The sequence below is a fragment of the Canis lupus genome, chromosome 23 (assembly GCF_048164855.1).
Source record: "Canis lupus baileyi chromosome 23, mCanLup2.hap1, whole genome shotgun sequence".
NCBI lineage: Eukaryota > Metazoa > Chordata > Mammalia > Carnivora > Canidae > Canis > Canis lupus.
Genome location: NC_132860.1, coordinates 11,541,605 through 11,556,024, shown reverse-complemented (window position 1 = coordinate 11,556,024; position 14,420 = coordinate 11,541,605). Strand labels below are relative to the sequence as shown.

Genomic DNA, 14,420 nt, shown 5'->3' with positions numbered 1-14,420 from the left:
CATGAATAATCTACCTCAGAAATATTATCTTGTTCATGTTCAGGCACCAGTGTATTATTCCAGTTGGAATAGAGTACCACTGGTCCCTTTGATAGATAACGCAAAGAAGAGAAAATTTTTACTAATACATTTTGTGTCTGTACATACTCAGATACATACACCATCAAGGAAATCCTACAACACTAGTAGTAGTAGTTTATATATGTGAGTGGGTGATATGTATAGACATAGTTATCAAATTCAAATCAGCCAAAAAGTAGCAGTGAAAATTCTAACTATGAAGTACACATAAAATATCTTATTCAAAATTTATAATTAAACAGAGGGGCTAGATAGGACGTAAAAGAAAAAATATAGCTTTGGAGTCCAATAGACCTGAGGGTTTTTGTTTTATTTTAAAGATTTTATTTATTTATCTGAGAGAAAGAAAGAGCACAAGCAGGGGGAGCAGCAGAGGGAGAGAGAGAAGCAGGCTCCCTGATGCAAGGCTCGATCCAGGACCTGGGATCATGACCTGAACTAAAGGCAGATATTTAACTGACTGAGCTACCCAGGCACCCCTAGACTTGAGGTTTAATTCTAGGTCTTCAACTGTGTAACCCTGAGCAATTAATTTCTCTGAATCTAGGATGTATGATTTTTAAATGAGGTAATACAGAAAACATACAGGATTTTTAAGATTAAGTGATATAATAGTTATATAAAGCTCATTGAATAAGACTTAATATATAGCAGATACTAAGTAAATGTTAGGAAATGTTTGATTGACTTGAGAAGAGTATAGAATGTATTTATCAGATGAACAAAAGCATTTTTTCCTCATTTCTTTTCCTTTGAAAACTACCAAAAAGAAAAAAGAAAAGAAAAGAATATTGGTGGGTGAGGAGAGTGTATTGAGGAGACCTTCAATGAAGCAATGAAATTCCGACAAGCCCAAACCACAAAATGAAGAATATATGCGAAATATCTCGAAATCTAAACCAGAATACAGAAGAATACTATAAGCTGACACCTACCTCCTCAGACTTCAAGCAAGAATAAATTTCTCTCAAAGTACCACAGCCTGAAAGGATAGCAAATGATCCTTTGATTAAAGTGATACAATTTAGAGGCATGAGAGCTAATAGAACTAGTAGGGAATATTCCTGTGAAGGCCCAGTTCCACACTGAGGAACTGCAGGTGAAGTCGAACCGAATGAGGAGGAAACATGTAGATATACCATCTTGTCTATAACCTAATCTCCTAAAACACTGCCTGAGGTGAGGGAAAGGAAGCAGAGATGACCAGATCACAACACAGATAGCCTGACTTAAGGTGCTTCATTGTAAGCTACACCAAAATTCTAATGCCAGAAACTAAGGAGAGATAATAAGCAGAATGTTAAAGAAGAAGGAGGAGGAGAAGGAGAGGGGGAAGGAAGGAAGGGAGGGAGGGAGGGAGGGAGGAAGGAAGGAAGGAAGGAAGGAAGGAAGGAAGGAAGGAAGGAAGGAAGAAAAAAAAAGTTTGCAAGACAACATGTAAGTTTAAAAGCTGCTAAGACTGCTGCAATTCATTCTATAGTCCTCCTCTTCGTATTATTTTTCAGCAAATAGCTATCAGGATAAATATGTCCCCATCTAAAGATAAACAATATGAAAGAAATTAGCACAGGATCTATATGTGCATACATAATGGAAAAAAAACAGGATATCAGAGACACCGATTACACAATAAAAGAATAATGATTTTCTTCCCTGCTCAAAGAAACAGAGTTTAAACTAATATTTTTCCTCAGTCTCAAATAAAAATAACAGGACCTGGGAATGGAGGAGAAGAGCTCAAAGAAAAGATAAAGAGGCCAAAAAAAATTATATATATTATATTATATATATTATATAATATATTATATTATTATATTATATTATATTATATTATATATATATAATAGTAGTTGAAAAGTAAGCTGGCAGAACTTAAAAAAGAAATGGAAGAAGGAAAATTAAGTCATTTTACATAGATAAAAGTCTCATTTGATATAACAGAAAAAAATTGTTTTAACAACTGATACTAAGGCTTAGAGGAAGGATTAAGGAAATCATTTTAAAAGAAATAGTAAAAATGAACAAAGGGAAAATATTGGGGATAAAACTGATAATTAAGAAAATAATGGAGGTGCCTGGAAGGCTCAATTGGTTGAATGTCTGCCTTTGGCTCAGGTCAGGATCCCAGGGTCCTGGGAGAGAGCACTTCATAGGGCTCCCTGCTCAGTGGAATGCTTACTTCTCCTCTCCCACTGCCTGCCTCCCCACCGCTCATGTTCTCTCTCTCTCTCTAATAAATAAATAAAAATATTTTTAAAAAAAGAAAGCAATGGATTTGTGACATATATATCATTATTGATTCTGAAGAAAATAACTTTTAAATAGGCATACACATAAAGAAAATTGCTTATAAAAGGAGAAAATAATTCATAGTCCCCAGGAAAAGGTAAAACATAACAATGATGCTAAAATATATCATCATAAACTTTGTACTTCGAAGGCTCACAGGTAAGAACAATCACCTGCAAAGTTGGAGGTAGAAGAGGTTGTTGCAGGAATCAAGTGGATAGCCTTTGCCCAACAACATTAAATGCCAGAAAAAAAGTAGAGTAAATTCTACAGAATCCTGAAAGGTAAGTGTAACCTCATTATGTTATACCCAGCCAAGTTATCCTTCAAGTACAAAAGCAACAAAGATGAAACATAAAATATATAAACACATAAAGATTATGGAAGTTTGAATCCAAGAAAACACTACCTGAAAATAAAATTCGCCTAAGCAAAGAATGAATCAAAAAGAAGTTAGTGCTAAAAGGTAAGCACTAAGCAACACTTTAAGTTACGATACAATGTGGAAAGAATAAATCAAAGTTAGGCATGAAAGAGGAGGATAGGAAAAAAGTGTTTATTGATATAATTATTTTTCATAGTAGAGGATACTATCTTAAGTCAAACTAGGTGGTTTTATTTTTAATGACATTAACCTCATCCTTTGTTTTACTTCACAAAGATCTTTAGAAATTAACATGTCAGGCCGCCCTGGTGGCACAGCGGTTTAGCACCGCCTGCAGCCCAGGGCATGATCCTGGAGACCCAGGATGGAGTCCCAACGTCCGGCTCCCTAAATGGAGCCTGCTTCTCCCTCTGCCTGTGTCTCTGCCTCTCTCTCTCTCTCTCTCTCTCTCTCTCTCTCTGTGTGTCTCTCATGAATAAATAAATAAAATCTTAAAAAAAAAAAAGAAATTAACATGTCTTGCTATAAAGATATATATGAAGTTAGGAAATTTCTTCAGTTTCATTTTAATTCTTTTGTTAAATCTTAGAAAATTAAATTCAACAATTATGAAATATAGGCTTCCCATCCCAAGGAGACAAGAGGTTTCCCCATCCACTTTCTCTTCAAATGCATAAATAAAAAGAGATTAGTTTTAGAACTAATACCCAAGGAGCCCTCAACACTACTCTACTCAGGAAGGGGTCTATTTATCCTCATTCTTTTGGGTTGCTTAACCCACAGTATGACCAAAAAATAAAGCAAAGCTAACTAACTGGCTCATAATTTCATTACCTTAATCTCAGTGGCACTGGGCTCTGAATTCAATTTTCCAAAACCAAAAAAGTTTACTTGGTTCTGTAAAAAGTGTTCAATCATGGTGTCTAGCATACAATTATATCCAGTAGTAATCTATTTCACTTAATAATAAAAGGAAACTGGATTCTTACGGTTTCCTTCTTTTTCTTTAAGATTTTATTTATTTATTCATGAGACACACACACACACACAAAGAGAGAGAGAGAGAGAGAGAGAAGCAGAGACACAGGCAGAGGGAGAAGCAGGTTCCATGCAGGGAGCCCGATGTGGGACTCAATCCCAGGTCTCCAGGATCACGCCCTGAGCCGAAGGCAGGCACTAAACCACTGAGCCCCCCAGGCTGCCCTTCTTATGGTTTCCTCAGCAAATTTCAATTATGGATTCTTACTTAGAACATGTCTATGATATCATGATTCAAGATCTTTTTAAATAACATGTATTCTACAGCAACTTAATAAAATTACTTTATAAAAACAGACCTAGACCTAACATATCTTCGTATGTGTCCAAATAAAATGCAGTCTCAATATCAATTTCTGGTTTTGTTGAGACAATAGCAGGATTCAAAACTATTCTACACATTTTTGAAACATGATATGCCAACGTTTTTAAGCATCAGGCACACAAGGTTACAAGTTGTAAATTACAAAGGTCTTAGAACAAATTTGCAAAGTGAAATCACCCTTCACAGGTGAAATATTCTATTTATTCTATGAAAAAAACATTTCAGTCTAAATTAAACTTCTGAATGTTTTGGATATTGCTGTAATACGGACACAACAAGGGAAAGATGGTAACATTTCATCATGTTCAGCATAATACAGGTATAATATGAATTTCTGATAGAAATATTTTCAAGGAAATTAAATCACTGAATAAAATTTCACTTAATATTGATGCCCCCTATATCATCAAAAAAACAATTAAATGCAAAATTACATATATGGCATTTGTTTAAAACATAATACTTAGCATACTAATTATATTCATTCAGCAAAAAAATACATTAAAATGCTCAACACAAATGAAAAGTATATAATACCAGCACCTTGTGATGAAAACAGAATATTTAAAACTAAATTAATATATCTTTAATATTTGGGGCATAATTTAGTCTGTGAAACTGGGTAAGATAGAGATAGTCATGTTGGATTAAAAAAAAAAATCACATATCCCTAAAAATTAGGTAAGACAAAGGATTAATACAAAGCTCAATGACAAGATTTAAGACCAAAAAGCTGTCTCTTGAGATATGAAAAGTCATATTCTGAGATTTGAATTCTAAAGAAGACAAAGGTGAAAAACATACGTGAAAGTCAACTATTAACTCCTCCTCGTCACTCTTTTCCAGCAGCAGAAAATGGCTGCTACATTTTCATCCTAAGATGTATAGGGTGAAAAAGATTTTAGAGATAGCATACTTTCATTGAAAACTTTAAATTTTGTCTTCCGCATAATATTAATTAATCTCTAACTTTTCATTTTGTCTTATTAGGGTGCATGTTTGAGCAGGAGTAAGATGTAAAAGGAAGTTCCCATATACCAGGATAAATAAAATTATGTCATTTGGTAATGGCAGATTTGTTTAAATGTCATTTTGAAAAATAAACATATTCATCTGGGAGCCTGGGTGGCTCAGCAGTTTAGCACTGCCTTCAGCCCAGGGCATGATCCTGAAGACCCAGGATCGAGTCCCACGTCAGGCTCTCTGCATGGAGCCTGCTTCTCCCTCTGCCTGTGTCTCTGCCTCTCTCTCTCTCTCTCTCTCTCTCTCTCTTTCTCATTAATAAATAAATAAAATCTTTTAAAAAATAAAAATAAAAAATAAACATATTCCTTCTACAAACAGCTTTATTGATAAGTATATCAATACAAGATATCAAGAAAAAATCACACAAAAATAAAAACGCAGAGTTCCAAACAAGGATAATTTTGAATTATGATCAGTTTTTGAAAACCAATAACATTATATTTGTTGAGCACACGTTCTTCTCTTGTCCACCTTAACATAACACCAATCTATAGATCCAAAGCATATAAAGATTCAGATAAACACATATTTAGGGATTTTAAAATGAATCAATTAATAATTATATACTGGCCATTTAAAGTAATATTTTGTCCATCGTAACATATTTTCAACACTCTATGAAACACAACTAGTAAAACAACACAGCAAAAGATAGAAGTCTAACAAAATATACAAAGTTTTATCACTTCATAATCTATAGATCATACAATATTGGTTAGTGATGCAGAAGTCCTCAACAGAGAAACCTGGAAAATTTTCAAATAGTTAATTCTTAGGCCTGTAAATCACAGAACTATGAAAATTTCTAAAACAAAAAACCTTGTAATCTAAAAGAAATAAGCCTATAGATAAAAATGATTTTATTAAAATATTTTAAAGGCTCAATCCCACAGGATCATTTTTTTCCCCAGACCTAAGTTTTCTATTGAACTTTGTTTTATCTATAAAATGAATTTGAAATAGATGACTTCCAAGGTCTCTACAATTCTAAAATATTGCAGTTCTATAATTTTGGAAATATAGGAAGTCCTATATTTTCTACAGGAAACACAGAATCATACAAATGGATTTAGTTCCAAACGTCTTCTTAGAACTTGGAATGTACTTTCTCATAGAAACAATGATACCAATAGAATGCAATGTCAGTTCACTAGTGCATATCTGAATGTTGGATTATAGCACTCTAGTTTCTCTAAGAAAATATGCATTAAATTCTCTCTGGAAATCCAAGACAAACTTGTCTCCTGACCCTCATTCCCTACCACCCCAAGAGGAAGAACGATCTACTGATGTTGGCAGCAGTAATTTCAAGAGCAAAGCACAAGACATCAGTAAAGTATCATCCATCACACTTTCAACACCACACTCTTTTCCTCCTTCTACAAAGGGCCTTTCAGTGGAACCCTCATCAACAAAGCTATAGCCATGACACTAATGTCCGTGCAGCTGCCAAAGAGGGAAGAGAAATTCTGCAAATTTAAGATGAGTATTGACTAGTTAGGGATTATCTTCAACCTAATCCAGAAGCCAAGATATGTCAATGTTTTTATAATCACAATGATTTCCTCATAAAGATGGAATTTGACCTGCCCATTGCAGAGCAGAAGTACATTAAGTTCTTTAATTTTGAGATGCTGATGTTTGCTCACTGGATATATATCATCACTAAGATCTTCATAAGAATGAATATGCTAAAGACATTTTGCAAGCTGGTGAAAAATATCTACCAGATGATGATGTCCTTAAGTTTATCTGCAAAACTGATAAACTGGTAGACTGCTTTCCAGGTAAATGCAAGCCAGACGTGGTCTAGTAGGGAAAGCTATTACTTATACCCATGCTCCAAGAATCATATAAGCATAGTTTATTCCTTTCTCTTTAAAAGCATGATTGATACTTTAAAAAATTGGTCTTAAATGCTAAATAAAACTTTTAATTTCCATGAATACAACAACATTGTGGATGTTTAACAGCCAGGCATTGGTTATCTTTAGTTGCAAAATTTGCCAAGCATTGAATTAGTCATTCATTTTATGAGGAACCTGACAGACAAGCATATCGCCAAGGAACAATTCTCCCCTGAAAAAGGCATTGTGAAGCAGACATCCGTTAATATCTTCTTTTCTCAAAATATTTGGTTAGATAAGTTGTTTTCATTACTTTAATCTAGGACCTGATCCAAGCATGTTTCAATTTCTGTGACCTAAATTTGCAAATGTTATTTTCCATCATGCTGGCATGCTGTTGTTCTCCAGATCAGCTTCACATGAGGGGACTATTATCGATTGTGAAAGCACAACAGGTGGGTCACATCAAAGGTCACATTAGTTTTGTTCACAGGCCCAGACACAAGGTTCTCATTATCCTTAATAAAAACAGAAGCTAGTAATAAAAACATATCATTGAAATAACATCTCTCTCCATTCATATGCAATAACATCACACACTAGAACCTACCATTTCCAAATTCTGCTGCTGGTTATAGTAGCATGGTCATTTTGTGGCATTAGTTATAAAAATAATGGTATAAATTATGACCTCACAAGCAAACTTCTACAGCAATTGTTTGAGCTGTTAAGTTAAACTCCTAATTCACAAAGATCTCCCAGAATAAATCTGTCCTACAGAATTTAGCAAGGTAACAAATTTTGAGCATTTTAATCAATATTGTGACTAAGAATTTTAATAACTCCAGTTATTAATGAAACAGCAAATCAAGAAGACTTCAGAATCAGTTATGTAGCTCCATTTAAATTCTGTTTAGCAAATGGTGGGTATTTGTCATTTCTAATAGCTGAGTAATATTCCATGAGTGAAGTAAGTTAGTCGGAGAAGGACAAACATTATATGTTCTCATTCATTTGGGGAATATAAATAATAGTGAAAGGGAAAATAAGGGAAGGGAGAAGAAATGTGTGGGAAATATCAGAAAGGGAGACAGAACGTAAAGACTGCTAACTCTGGGAAACGAACTAGGGGTGGTAGAAGGGGAGGAGGGCGGGGGGTGGGAGTGAATGGGTGACGGGCACTGGGTGTTATTCTGTATGTTAGTAAATTGAACACCAATAAAAAAAATAAATTAAAAAATAAATAAATAAAAAATAAATAAATTCTGTTTAGCTAAAACAGAAATATTATTCAACCCTAACACATTATGAACAAAAATACTCATTTCTTAAGTAACTCCATGCTCTGTACCATTAAAATTCAAAAGTTTGCTCAACAAAGAGATTTTATTTTAAAGACTATGATCAATTCAGTGGAGTACTTTTTTTTTTTTCAGCACCAGGGACCAGTAATTGGTAAATGACAGCTCATATTTATATTACTCATAGTCTCCTAACTCTACTTCTGAAAAGGTATAGTATTTTATTTCCAAATCAAAAACAGTCTACACACACACACACACACACACACACACACACTGCCATTAAAAACTTAAAAAATTAATTAGGTAGAAATATAAATTGAATACCTACTAATATGCCAGGCAATGTCTATTAACAAAGAACTCTCCACCTCAAAAGCAAGTTCTTTCTAGCAGTAGTATAATCCTCCATACCCATTTTGAAAGTGAATTTAACCAAAATCAAATGAATATGTAGCTTTCTAGAAAAACACTTACTATATAGACCAATATATATTACATATATTGTTGCCCGAAGTTTAACAATAATATCATTATTTAACTATAACTTTATAATTTAATAATATTGATAATCTGAGCCTCTTTTTAAAATGTAATGGCTGGGGCACCTAGGTGGCTCAGTCAGACTCTTGATTACAGCTCAGTTTATGATCTCAGGATCCAGCCCATCAGGCTCCCCATTGAGTGGGGTATCTGGTTCTCTCCCTCTACTCCTCCCCCACCCTCACAGGCACGTACTCTCTCTCTAAAAATAAATGAATGAAATCTTTAAATGTGATGGCTATGATACAGATCTTTTTATTTCTAACCCAGGAAAATTCTTACCTTATGTTCCTTTCATTTCTTAATATTGATGGTTGCAGTAGTATCCATCCAGATATCACAGATACAAGAGGGAAAACTATGCTGGCTATCATACAAATTTCATAGAACCAAAGTCTTTATTAAGCTCTATATTACCAGCCCAAACTTCAGGTTCTGTCTTCTATTCTTCATGTCAATGATATCCAAATTAGTATATCCAGGCATAATTTGACACTAAATTAGATAAATATATATTTTTGAGAGACAGGGAGAGAGAAAGTGCATGCACAAGGGGGAATAAAGGGGATAGGGAAAGGGGCAGAAGGATAGGGAGAGAGAGAATCCCAAGCAGGCTCCATGCCCAAGCATAGAGCCCAACAAGGGACTTAATCTCACAACCCTGAGATCATGCCCCAGTCAAAATCAAGAGGTGAATGCTTAATCAAATGAGCCACCCAGCTCCACTAGATCAATATTCTTATAGCTTTAAATCTCATGATCTAATCCCCTCCTTGTCTCCTTATATGACAATAAAAATGATTATGATTAAGATAATAATAATGGTTCACCATGCAGTATACACCTGGCACTGTCCTAAACACATTACATATATCACATTAGACATATCACAATACCTATATTATTTTCTTCATTTTAAACATAAAAAAAACTGAAGTACCTCCCCTTCCCTCTACCGCACCATTAGAACGCTATGCTTTTAAGGTTGAATTTCTTTTTTTTAGTCTTAACAATGTGGATATTTATTGTATCATTAAGCTAGTATTTACTTGAAAAATAGCACTAAATTAATCCAGGTATTAAACAAGAATTAAGATGTCCCCTCTTTATTTTACACCAATGAAAGCTCAGTATAATTTTTCTTAGATAGGAGTGGAAGTTGTGAATCACTCTAACATTGATGAAGTAACAACAACTGGATTTACCTTAAACTAGAAAACAAAATGTATGAAACTATGTAGGAGTACAATTCCTGAGAAAAGGGAAACAAATGAGTGAACCTACAAATGCTCCTGGAATCTTCAGGCCACAGAACAGAAAGGAGATCCCAAACAAAGATTAAAGAGCAGAGAGAGGGGATCCCTGGGTGGCGCAGCGGTTTGGCACCTGCCATTGGCCCAGGGCGCGATCCTGGAGACCCAGGATCGAATCCCACGTCGGGCTCCCGGTGTGTGGAGCCTGCTTCTCCCTCTGCCTGTGTCTCTGTCTCTCTCTCTCTCTCTGTGACTATCGTAAAAATAAATAAAAATTTTAAAAAAAAAAGGTTTAAAGAGCAGAGAGACTGAGAAGGCTAGAGTTAATGGGGAAGAATACCAAAAAGGAAGAATGCTGCATAGAGAAAGCAGGGGTCCCATTCAGTCTTTGGCTGAATAGAGGTCCGCACATAGGTTAGAGAAAATTACAATACTCTGGAAAAATACCACTGGAAAACAATGTACGAAGTCCACATGGGGCTGAGAATAGTTCATATTCCCACCAGCCACATAGAAAAGACATCATAATACATGAACATCAAGAAGAATCATCAAGGGGGACACCTGGGTGGCTCAGTGGTTGAGCGTCTGCCTTTGGCTCAGGACATGATCCTGGGGTCTGGGATCGAGTCCCACATCAGGCTCCGTGCATGGAGCCTGCTTCTCCCTCTGCCTGCCTCTGTGTGTGTGTGTGTGTGTGTGTGTGTGTGTGTGTCTCATGCATAAATAAATAAAATCTTTTAAAAAATCATCAAAAGGTCTCATCAAGTAATGGTTCTAAACTATTCCTAGTACATACTGCCTCACTAAAAAAAGCTTGAAAGCCAGCCTCACTTAAGTGATTCCAAGTAACTTTATCAGATATCACAATATTATTTAAAGGAACAAAACAAAATCTAGCCTTCAATATCATAAAATTCACAATGCTCATCATTCAATTAAAAATGGCAGGACTTACAAAACATTCTTGAAAAAGATTAAAGAAGACCTAAATAAATAGGAAGATAGCCCATGTTCATAGATTGTAAGACTTAATATTGTTACGACAGTAGCATTCCCCAAATAGATCTACAGATTCAATAAAATCCCTACTGAACCCAATGATTTTTTTGGCAGAAATGGAAAAACTGATCCTAAAATTTACATGAAAGTGCCAGGAAACCTGAGCATCCAAAACAATCTTGAAAAAGGAGAAATAAGTTGGAAGACTCACTCTCTCCAATCTCAATATTTACTACAAACTTATAGAAATCAAAACTGTGTGATACTGGCCTAAGGACAGAATATAGATAAAGAATAGACAATGAGAGCCTAGAAATAAACTATGCATCTATGATCAATTGATTTTCAACAAGAGTGCCAAGACCATTCAATGAGGAAAGAATAGTTATTCTAACAAATGCTAGGAAAACTAGATATTCACATGCAAAATGTACTTGCCTCAAAAAAAGTTTACTTAAAATAGATCAAAGACCTATCTGTGAGAACCAAAATTATAAAATGCTTACAGGAAAACATAGGAGTAGATCTTCATGGCTTTGAATTTGTCAGTTTTTTTTTTTTAAGATATGACACCAAAGTACAAGTAACAAAAGAAAAACTACTTTGGACTTCATCAAAATTAAAAATTTTTGCACATCAAAGGATACTATCAAAACAGTGAAAGCCCACAGAATGGAGAAAATATTTGCAATTCATATATCCATTATGGGCCTAGTACCCACAATATATAAAGAACTTTTACAACTCAACAATGAAAAAACAAACCAATTTTATTTTTTTTTAAGATTCTATTTATTTGAGAGAGAGAGAGAGAGAAAGAGAAAATGAGCAAGGGGGGGAGCGGCAGACAGAATGGGAGAAGCAGGTTCCCTGGTTGATCCCAGGAACCCAGGATCCCGTGACTTAGCCAAAGGCAGACGCTTAACCTACTAAGCCAAGCCACCCAGGCTTCCTAGGACAAACCAATTTTAAAAGGAGCAAAGGCTTAAATAGATAATTTCCCAAAGAAAATATACAAATGGCCAATAAGTACATGAAAATATGTTCAACATCATTGTTCATTAGAAAAATGCAAATAAAATCACAATGGAATTCACAAATAACTTAATACCCACTAGGATTATCTATAATTAAAAAACACCAACAACAGAAAATAACATGCATTGATGAAGATGCAGAGAAAGTGAACTCTCATACAGTGTTGGTAGGACTGTAAAATATTACAGCCCCTGTGGAAAACAGTTTGGCAGTTCCTATTACATTAAACACAAAACTACCATATGACCCAGCGATTCCACTCCTAGGTACACTCCAAAAAATAATTCAAAACAAATGTTCTAACAAAAATTTATACACAAATGTTCACAGGAACACTATTCAGAATAGCCAAAAGATAGCAACAACCCAAATGTCCATCAACTGATAAATAGATAAATTATGGTATAGCTATACAGTGAAATATTATTCAGGCATAAAAATGGAGGAAGTAGTCATACATGCTAAAACATAGATGAATCTAGAAAATAGACTAAGTGAAAGAAACTAGATACAAAGGCCATATTGTATGATGCCAATATGAAATATTTAGAATAGGCAAATCCATGGAGACAGAAAGATTAGTGGTTGCCAGGGGCCAGAGATAGTGGTAAGAAATGAAAAATGACTACTTTAAAGGTATAGTTTTACTTTTGAGATGACAAAAATCTTCTGGAACTAGATAGTAGTGATGGTTGCTCAACATAATGAATGTACTAAATTTCTGAAATTATTAATTTTTGTTACATGAAGATTACCACAATAATTTTTTAAAACTTTATAAAATTCCAGGCTTGCAAAGAAACAGGAAAATATAACCCGTGACCAGAAGAAAAATCAATCGACAGAAAGAAACCCAGTAATGAGAGAGATGATAAAATTAGCAGGTAAGGATATTAAAATAACTATTAAAATCTGCTCCACATGTTCAAAGATATACAGAAAAACATGAACATGTTAAGAGAAATGGAATATGTGAAAAAGACACATAACTTCTAAGGAAGGAAAATATAATATCTGAAATTGAAAACACACTGAATTGGATTAACAGTTAAACTTGAAGACACAGCAACAGAAGCAAAAGATTCAAGGTGAAGCACTCAAGAGAAAGAAAAATTTAACAAATGAATAGAGCATCAAGTAATCTACACACATAAGTGGAATCTCAAAAAAAAAAAAAAAGAACGTAGCTAAAGCTTTCCTATTTGAAGAAAATTATAAACCCATAGATCTAAGAAATTCAACAAAGCCCACACATAAGAAACATAAAGAAACCACATAAAGATACAAAATACATCATAATCAAATTACTGCACAATGATAAAAAAAAAAAATCTTAAAAACAGCCGGGGCAGGGAGGCAGGGGGAATGACACAATACATACAAAGAAAAAGGAAGAATGATTAGCAAACTCTTCATTGGAAACTACATAAGCTCAAAGACTATAAAGCAGCACCTTCAAAATACTGGGGAGCAAAAAGATTTGCAAACACAGAATCCTAAGAAAAATAACTTTCTAACATGAAGTAATATAAAGACTTTTCCAGACAAATAAAAGTTGAGAGACAATACAACAGCAGCAGATCTGTGCTAGAAGAAATGTTAAAGATAGCTCTTCACATAGTAGTAAAATAACACTAGATGGAAATCTAGATTTACCAAAGGAATGAATAATGCCAGAAATGGTAACTATACTAACAGAACTCTAACAGAAAAGTTTGTCCTTTTGTAATTTCCTCAAAAGACATTTGTGAACAATTTGAGCTCCATTATCCAAAAAAAAAAAAAAAAAGAACCTTAACTCTTACCTCATACTATCATTACTATCATGCCATATATTAAAAATAAACCTGAAATAGACCTAATATGGGCTTAATATAGAACTTAAAATTGTAAAATTTCTATAAGAAAATCTATGAGAAAATCTTTTTGGCTTTGGGATAAGTAGAGGTCATTTAAAAACATACACTATACATGAAAAAAACTGACATAATGGATTCCATCAAAATCAAAAACTTGTGCTTTTTGAAAGACACTGTTCAGAAAATGAAAAGATAAGCCCAGTCTGGGAACAGTATCTGTATAACACACATCAGACATGTATAGAACATGTATCTAAAATATATAAAGAACTTTCAATTTAATAATAAAAATAAGCAAACCATTTTTAAAAGATATTGCTCCAAAGATATATAGACAAGTAAGCACATAAAAGCACATAATTTTTTATTTAAAAATTTTAAAAAATTCTCAAAAACATCAATCATTAGGGAAATGCAAAATGAAATGAAATAG

The 14,420-nt window shown here is 34.1% G+C and overlaps 1 protein-coding gene and 1 long non-coding RNA gene across 17 annotated transcripts in view; one reads left to right on the top strand and one right to left on the bottom strand.

Moving 5' to 3' along the window:
• The window catches only part of SOX6 (SRY-box transcription factor 6), a 633,064-nt gene that overhangs the window by 520,910 nt on the left and 97,734 nt on the right, over window positions 1–14,420 (bottom strand). For 2 of the 13 annotated variants that reach the window (XM_072793938.1, XM_072793944.1), the window contains exons 1-2: window positions 7,602–7,658; window positions 4,923–4,993 (exon numbers count right to left, since the gene is read on the bottom strand). The exons of the other annotated variants lie outside the window; for them this stretch is intronic. The gene's annotated coding sequence lies outside the window, so the exon portion shown is untranslated. Of the gene's footprint in view, window positions 1–4,922; window positions 4,994–7,601; window positions 7,659–14,420 lie in introns of those variants that run through there. 13 annotated transcript variants of the gene reach the window in all.
• LOC140614739 (uncharacterized) overlaps window positions 1–14,420 on the top strand; it is a 103,359-nt gene that overhangs the window by 59,255 nt on the left and 29,684 nt on the right. The window contains exons 1-3 of one of the 4 annotated variants that reach the window (XR_012015518.1): window positions 7,681–7,782; window positions 8,428–8,503; window positions 12,918–13,012. This is a non-coding gene — a long non-coding RNA (uncharacterized lncRNA). Of the gene's footprint in view, window positions 1–7,680; window positions 7,783–8,427; window positions 8,504–12,917; window positions 13,013–14,420 lie in introns of those variants that run through there. The other 3 variants (XR_012015516.1, XR_012015515.1, XR_012015517.1) reach the window with 3 other exon arrangements.